The sequence below is a fragment of the Bactrocera tryoni genome, chromosome 4 (genome assembly GCF_016617805.1).
Source record: "Bactrocera tryoni isolate S06 chromosome 4, CSIRO_BtryS06_freeze2, whole genome shotgun sequence".
NCBI classification, from domain to species: Eukaryota; Metazoa; Arthropoda; class Insecta; order Diptera; family Tephritidae; genus Bactrocera; species Bactrocera tryoni.
In genome coordinates, this window is record NC_052502.1 from 52938978 (window position 1) to 52948295 (window position 9318).

At 37.5% G+C, this 9318-nt stretch overlaps 1 pseudogene; it reads right to left on the reverse strand.

Moving 5' to 3' along the window:
• Nucleotides 1-6534: 6534 nt before the first annotated feature.
• On the reverse strand, nt 6535-9084 carry LOC120774971 (annotated as a pseudogene).
• Nucleotides 9085-9318: the final 234 nt, after the last annotated feature.

Consider the following 9318-nt stretch of genomic DNA (forward strand, 5'->3'; position numbering starts at 1 on the left):
ATTTCAATGTTATTTCCCTTAACTCGTTGGCAAGGACAGCTTTGGCTAGTTCCTTCCACCGTCAGCGCGCAAAAAGAACTGCTTGTCGATTTAGTGGTCTTCTTATATAAATGTTTTCTTTTTGCTCAATTTTTACGTTTATCACGGGGGAGAAAAGCGCCCTGCAACACATACAAACGCACAATTATTATTTACTTATATTAGCGCTAAACAACACTGGCTAAAGAATGCGGCGAATTGCTTTTATTTCGTTGTAGTCATGATTCCATTTTGAATACCTTTAATCCTTACCGCTGGTTACATTCTGATTTAGCGTTGAATCCTAGTGATTTTATGTAGATTCTAAACGCTTATATGCAAACAACATTGACGTGCTTTGCATAAGGCCTAATTGAAATTTGATAATAAATAGTAACTGCGGACATAATTTACATTCGGAATGTACACTGAGGCAAATGAATGGGCTGAACTGTCTGTGTGACTGCAAGAAGAAACTTCGCTTCGGAAGAATTTTGCCTTTATCAAGTTTTCACTTAAAATTTAGCAGGTTTTGAATCAACTATAGGGGTTTTCAATAGGCTACAAAAGTAGACCGATAGGGACACTAAACGATTAAATATTATTTCCCGCTCTTTTGATATTTTTCTTCAGTAAGGTGTGCCATTTCATCATGGAAAGAGATACCATCCAATAACGAGTCGAAATTATTAAAATTTACTACCGAAATTCGGAGTCAGTGGCCGCAACTTTAGGAGCGGGTTTTTCAATAAGAGCGCTACAAAAGTTTTTTTTTACTAAAACAAAAACTGAATTTTTTTATTCCTGTCAAAGTATATTCATGTGTATTCCATGAGTCACCATTGCATTCAGAAAAAATTACGGTTTGGTGCGGTTTATAGGCCGGCGGCGTCGTTGCGCCGTAGTTCTTCCGCGATGATCAAGACCGTCACGTTACGTTGTAATGGGAATCGCTACCGCTCAATGATAACCGAGCTGATGTGGACTTGGATAATATGTAGTTCCAACAGGACGGCGCCACAAACCACGCAGCGAATGTCACAATCGATTTATTGAAAACCAACTTTGGTGAACGTGTTATCTCACGAAATGGCCCAGCCAATTAGCCTCCTCGGTCGTGCGATTTGGCGTCGTTAGACTATTTCTTGTGGGACTACGTTCAGTCTATGGTCTATGCCAACAAGCCAATGACGATTGATGAACTTCGTACGAATATCGAACATTAAATTGCAGCAGCATCGGCGATCTATGCTTGAAACCCGCCGAAAATAAGATTCAGCGTCTAGACTTCTGCAAACGTGTCCGTGGTAGCCATGCAAAATAAATCGAGTTCCATACATAATGGCCCCGAGAATATTTATCAATGTTAATTGGGATCTCTCAAGATATAGAATACATCTTGAATATATTGGAGTAGAGTATTAGAGGTTCATAGGTATGTAATATCCTAACTTAACCAGTTTACTGAAAAATCCCCTTATCAATTTTAATTTGCCCTAACCTTCAAAAGCGCGTCAGCTCGTCAGCTGTCGGATCATTTATTTGTGAATTATATCATCTTAAATGAAACAGTTTTTATGAAAAAATTGTTAAATATTAAAATAAAAAAATATTGCGTTTTGAAAAGAAAAAATATAGTTGAAGCAAAAACTTGGTTTGATAAATTTTTGGACACTGCCTTTGGAAAATCAACCGTGTAGGATTGAAGAATGGTAAACGAAGATGATAAACACAGTGGTCGCCGTTTCCGATGAAAATATCAAAAAAGTCAACAAAATAAATTAAAACACTAACTCAGTTTACTCCGAAATCCAATCGGCAGTTATCCGAGTAGACAGTACACGATGAGCCCGCTTCAAAGTGTGAAAAACGCAACAGTCGGTTGGCAGGTTTATGACGTCTCTATTTTGGGATGCGCTTGGAATACATTTTATTGACTACCTTGAAAAAGGAAGGACCATAAACAGCGACTATTATATTGGACCGTTACTGGACCGTTTGATGGACGAAGTCTCCGAAAACGGCCGCATTTGAAGAAGAAGAAAGCGCTGTTTCACCTTGGCAATACACCGTGTCACAAGTCAGTGAATATGTTGGTAAAAGTTCATAATTTGTGCTTCGAATCGCTTCCAAATCCACCGTATTCTGCAGATCTTGTCCGCAGCAACTATTTTGTGTTCTCAGTAACTTTGCGGTTGCTTTTAAAAGTAATGTTTTGACAAGAGAGCAGAAGTGAGCGGAGAAATGGCGAATAGAAGACTGTTAATATAACTGTGCGATTTCATATTCGTTAATTGTATATGAATTTTTCTCCTCCGTGGATCATTAGTACTCTTGAAATATTCTACTCACTCTGAATTAAATATTCTGGAATCAAGTCTTACTAATAAATTTCTGAACGTAAAACCATTAATATCTATTTAGTTATCCATTGGAAAATTATTTAACGTGTACAACTTCTGGCTCCACTAGCAAATACATTGAGCTATCTTAATAAGATAAAGGAATACTGACACATGCTACTTAATATTCAATTATGGTGATAATTTGAATAAAATGACATTTCTGGCATATTTTAAAATGTAGGTCTAAAGAGAAATATTAACGGAGCTTAAAAGTGTAGTAATGCCAGAACCTGTCACCTCAACAGTTAAATAATTTCAAATACACAAAAAGCAATGGCAATGGCAGTGAATTCAATTACCTAATACAGTTAAATATTTATATTTCTACCAGCAGTTGGATGAGGAAGTGAGTTCTAGCGCAAGTTAAACGGCTGTTGTTCGGAAATATTGTGGAGCACGGATTTTCATCTACAAAGGATTTGTAGTAAGAAATGCAAAATTTAATTCCTGGTACTTTGGACTGATTTTCAGATTATTTTTAGCTTCGGAAAAATGCGTTTTATTCTTTTTCGAAGTAAGTTTTTAAAAAGAAGAAGTAACAATTTAACCACTGTCAGAACTCCATGCATAAAAATGGTGGATATCTAAAAGCTTAGGACAAGAAAAAATATTAACTGAATATATGTACATACATATGATGGTGCTAGTTCTTTCTAGCCACATTGCTGGGTATAAAAAGCATTCAAATAAAGTTACTTCGAAGGAAGGTTACACACTAAGGAAAGTTCTTTTATGAAAATGTTTATCTTGCTTTCAATCAGTCATTGTGAAATGTAGCTAAACTCTATAGTGACCCGATTTGAGGAATATATTCGGAGATTGTTGCTCTGCCTTGGATAATAATTTCGTGAAAATATCTCGTGTAATAAATATAAATATAATTAATATTTCCATCCATGGCTTGGAAGTACCGACCGATTAGTTTGTATGGCAGCTATATCCTATGGTGACCCGATATTGGCGGTTCCGACAAATAAGCAGCATATTAGAAAAAATGGATGTGTGTAAAATTTTGAATCGATATCTACGGACTAGTTCGTTTATATACCGACAGATGGACTGGAATCAATTCAGCTCGTCAGGCTGATCATTTATATACCATTATATGGTACTACTTGTACACTTTATAGGGTCTCCGACGTTTCCTTCTGGGTGTTTAACTTCGTAAAACTTCGTGGCAAACTTAATATACCCTGTTGGGGATATTAAAACACATCATATAAGGAACCGTAAGAATGGGCTATCATCTTTTTACTCTTTCATAATACCGTCGCTATCTATAGTTTAATAAAAACTTGGGAATTTCTAAAAACGGATTGAGCTTTTCAAAAATAAATAATAAAATTCAATAATCTGTATGCTTTTGCAGATGAAGAGTTGCAGTCTGGAAAGCTGCTCAGAGAACTTGCGTGTACATTCCGCGGTTGGATACAATTGGCGAAGATTTTAAGACGCGTTTTTATCGAGAAGAATTGGATGAATTTCGGCTAACCAAAGAAAATCTTATTGACTGTTTAATAGATAGGCTCAAAGGCCTTTTTGATAAACAACGTCATGCGACGTTTTAAGCTCAAAGGTGAACTTGATCACTGGCAGTGTCATTGGAGGCAGAAGTAAAAGTCTAAAGACAACACGTTACCCACTACTGCATTGGAAACGTTGAAGAACTGCGATGTATACCTATACCCCATAATTCATAGTTTTCTTCACATATTCTGTACACTTTCTGTGACAAATGCGAGCTCTGAACGCTCTTTTTCGGCACTTCGCTGCATGTAAATGTGGCTGAAGACGAACATGCCTCAAAATAGATTGACTGGCCTAGCGTTGCTGCACACGCATCATGACATTGAAGCCACTGCAGAATAAGATCTCGAAAGATTCTTAAAATTTGGTTCTCATCGTTTTTTTTTTTTGAAATTTTTCTATTTAACACACGAACTGACTACAAGGTGCTTTCCAAAGTAACCAGGACTGTTTCAACCTAGCGCTTCCTGGTGGCGCCATCTATATGTCGACTGGTGCCTTAGAATCTGCTATAGTGACCAGTTCATGACATTTCATTGATTGGAAGTGAAGTTATGGCGTTTTAAGTGTCAGTATGTTTGTGTTATCGGTGCGTAAATGAGCTTCGAACAAAGAGATCACATTAAATTTGGTTTTAAAATTGGTAAAACTTTCACCGAAACGTTTCTATTGATGAAACAAGTTTGCAATGATAGCCTATCCCGTCGCAGAATGCACGGGTGGTTTCAACGTTTTCAAAGTGGTCGTAAGGACATAAATGACGATCAACATGTGGGCCAATCAAAATCCGTGATAATCGAGGATCCATCGAAACTGTACATGAATTCATCAAGAATCAGCCGAAATCATCACTGAAATTCATGGAAATGGAATTGAACATCTCCAAAACATCGATTTATCGCATTTTTACCGAACAATTGGGATTACGAAAGGTGTGTGCCAGTTTGTACCGCACAAATTGACTGGCGACCAAAAATTGTTCAGAATCCAACATTCGAAGGACATCATTAACCGATTAGTTGACCAAAAATCACATTTTAACCATTAACCACTCCCCGTGTTCACCTGATGTGGCACCGTGCTATTTCTTCCTTTTCGGAAAAAGGCATTTGCCCATTAAAGGAGAGCGTTATGCAGATGTAGAGGCCATTCAAAAGGCTTGCACCGGCATACTGGCTGCTATACCGGCCAACGAGCTAAAATACTCGTTCGACATGCTTTTGGACCGTTCAAAAAGCTGTATTGAAGCAGAAGGAGACCATTTTTGTTCTGTTTTTCTTTAAAGTCCTGTTTACTTTGGTACGCACCTTGTAGAACATCTCTGGGTGATGTTAAAAGAACCATATACATCAAAAATATTCCAAATATGGATGTTCTCTGTGATGAAATTAGAACGGCATAGCAAGCTACACCATTACTTACTGTCAGAGTCTTATGAAGTAAGTTTGGAATCGATGTGAAACAATATTAAAGTAAAAGAGTTAATCAACAAAATACTAACTGAAAATAAGCATGTTTCTGTAATATCATTATTTTTTGTTGATAAAATATTTTCGTTTCTGATTAGTTGTCGCACTCAAATCGTTGATTCCATATGTTTTTGTTAAAATCTTCAAAACAAAAACAAATTTTAAACAAAATTTTTTCTATTAGAGTTTAAGTTTAACATAGGTTTCAATAAAATAAGTGAAAATACAATAAATATACGTGATTTATTGGAAAATGACATTATTTACTTCAAAATAGGTGTCGTTTCTAATTAGTTGACAACAGCTGTAAGTTCAGTCAGAAACGGAACAATGTAAGAATAAATGGAAACATTGACATAGGCCCTTTCGGTGTTGTTGTTGTTGTTACTAGCGAAGTTTAGAAGAGTATAGAATCGACTTATAACTAGTTTCTTCGGAATTAATGGCAAAATTTTCAAACCAAAATGAATTATAACTGGAAAAAACGTGAACTTCAGCTGAACCGAAGCTATAATACCTTTCACAGGTGAATTTCTTATATGTATGCCATATAAATATCTTAATTTTGACCGTTCGCCTTATATGACCGCTATATGCCATAGCAGACCAGTCTCTACAATTTCTTCGATTCGATAATTCCAAATAAAATTATCTTTGTCGAATTTCGTGAAGATACCTTATAAAAAAGTTTGTCATATATGAACTATATTTTGGTCGATCAGATTGTATGGCAGCTACAACCCACAGTGATCCGAATTCGACCGCTCCAACAAGAGAGTACCTTCTAGGAAAAAAAGGACGGGACCAAAATTTCAAATCGATATCTCAAAAACTGAGGGACTATTTCGCGTATATATAGACAGACAGAGGGACAGGATACATCGACTTAGGCCGTCATGCTGGTCAAATATACTGAAATATTTTATAAAGTCTCCGGCGAACTTAATGTACCCTGTTCAGGCTATAAAGATTTTTTTATATTAAATGAATAAAATACAAGATATAAATATTATAAATATAATTTCGTTATAATATCAAAAATAAGTTTTTACATGTAATTGTTTTTTTTTTAACCAATTAATAGAAAATAATAGATAAAAGAAATTTTAAGGGTATAAGGATAATAAATTCTACCACGATTTCAAATTGATCCATAGGCGGAATCTTTCCTGCGCCTCATTTAGAGTCGTCAACTTCGTTTCGGGTATTGTAATAAGAAACAGAAGAAAACAGAAGAACATGAAGACATAAGTAAAAGTATTGAACACATAAATTGGATGCAGATGGAAATTAAATATACAGATGACGATGATGTGCACTGTGCATTCCACGCAGATGCAGAATGCGATGAAATACGGCTTGGCGAGCAACGGAAAGGCTTCGCCGAGATAAACGGACGTCGTTGGCGCATATAAACCGGCGAAAAACTGGAATATTAATAAGAGCACGCAAACCAGTCTCATTTGATCAGCTTGCACCCAATTAGAGAGGTAAGCAAATATTACGGCAATACCAATACCGATACCACCCATTACCAACAGTCCCAGCAGACCGACAAGTTTACGTCCGATCATGTCCAACATGGATATGGTAGTGCAGACACCCAAAAAGCGTAGCGCAGTATAAACGGCCGATGTCCACTGACCGCTCATACCGATACCCGTAGCGAAATACAGCTGACTATTGTATGGTAATGAAAAGGAGAAAGCCAGAGCGGCGCGATAAAAGGTCATATTCAATAGAGGTGCTAAGCCACGCACGAAACTATTGCCAGTACCGAAGTACTCATTCAACAGCACATAATTCTTATGCTCCACCAATAGTAACTTCTTCTCATCCGACAAAACGGCGGGCAATTGCAGGCATGTCAACGAGTTCAGTGCCTGAGCATCATTAGCGATTCGATGACGAGGTAGGCCAAACCGAGTGCGCCCAAACCGAAACCCAGACAAAAGATGCCATGTATACGGGTTGGAGAGAAAGTGCTGCCCCCATTCCACAGCGCTATGTAGGTGGCTTGTATAAATACGCCTAAAGAAATGCAGAGTTGTTCGAGTCCTAGTCCGAATCCGCGTTTCCGCGTGGAGCTTATCTCACTGCAGTGCACAATGAAGGGCACGGTGATCAGTCCGGTACCGATGCCGTTTATGTAGCGCGCTGCCAGTAGCGCTATATTATCATATGGAAAGGCGGTGTACAATATGCCAGCCACTACGACCAAGAAACTGCTGATCAACTGAGTAAGGTTTGGAAAAAATCGTGTATATATATTTTGTAAAGATAGAATGCATTATACTCACAACAAAGTAACGCTTGATAAGGAATTGCACCAGGTATGCGGACAAGAGCGCACCAATGATTACGCCAACGAGCCATGAGAATAGAAAGTGTAACGTAACGATGTTATAATAATAACCTAGGCTAAGCGCCAAGTTCATACCCGATGTGAGAAAAATAAATGCATCTGAAATGGTAAAAATAAATACGTTATTATCGTTATTATATATACGTTATTATTATATTCTAATTATTTCTTTGTTTGAAGACATCTATATATCACCAAAGCCAAAAGAACAGCTGGTACGATGAAGAGTGCCGTGTCGCAGTGTAAAGAAAACAAACTGCTCACCTCGCATTGTTACAATTGACCACAACAAGTGCGGGATGGTGAGTACGAAGAGCTTGACAAGCTAGCCGAGAGGGGTAATGCTCGAAAATTTTACGAAAAGATGCGGCGACTAACAGAAGGTTTCAAGACCGGAGCATACACTTGTAGACCCCCGAGTAGTGATCTAGTGGGTGATGACCAAAGAATACTGGAATTATGAAGGGAACACTTTTGCAGCTTGCTGAATGACAGTGAAAGCTAACACCAGGAGATGGCGAACACGATACCCCAATCGATGTAGATGGAGCGGCCATGAAGAAGTTCGAATAGTAATTACTCGCCTGAAGAAAAACAAAGGAGAACGTATCAGCTTGTTTGTAGAATAGGTGCTACTTCGGACTCAACAGGCAATTGAGAAGTAAAGTCCTCTCTCGACGAACAAACACCAAATTCTACAAGTCACTCAATAGGCCGAACCGATTTCGCTTACATGCGATTATGAGTGCAAATGTCCTCTTTCATTTGTACCCAGCAATAAATTGTTCACTTCTTCGATTAAATATTTATTTATAGAAACTCGACGAGAGATACATGAGCGACCCACTGGTTTCAGGCCACTTAAAGTCATTTCTCAGGTAAACCGGCTATATTCCGATCTCCTTTAAAAGAGTAGAAAATACTGCATAATATAGAAATCAATGTCCCACTAATCTGCACTAAGATCTAATATTTTTAGCTGCTACTATGTATTATCAGCTCAATCCACAGATAAGAAAATATCGAGATTATTTATCAACTGTAACGTACTCGGCGTCGAACTGTGATATAATATATACGCGGATAATATCAAAAGTTCAGCGAAATATTCAAAAAATGTCAGGAATTTTGGCAAATCCAACTTGGTATCGGTAGAGGTCGCCAGCATAGTCTTCTAGTACATCACTCACCCGGTATAACGGCAATCGTTTGTGGTCGATCTTCCCAAAACGTCATTTTTAAATTCCGTAAAACTCTCCGGAATGTAGAAAACCACCTTAGTTGAACCGAAAACGTTCTCCGCCGCACATTAGCGATTTAGCACTGAATTGACTCGTATGAGTAACAAATGGAAATAGATCGAACGCCCGCAATCGTTGACTTTATCAGTAATTGTATTGTTATTATCATATTGTACATATGTATGTATGCCGAAGATAAAGAGTTTATGTTCGAAAAAAGTCGAAGAATATAAACATTGCTCATTTGTTTATTTCACTACTTACTAAAGCATTTTTTGCACGTAAATAATCAC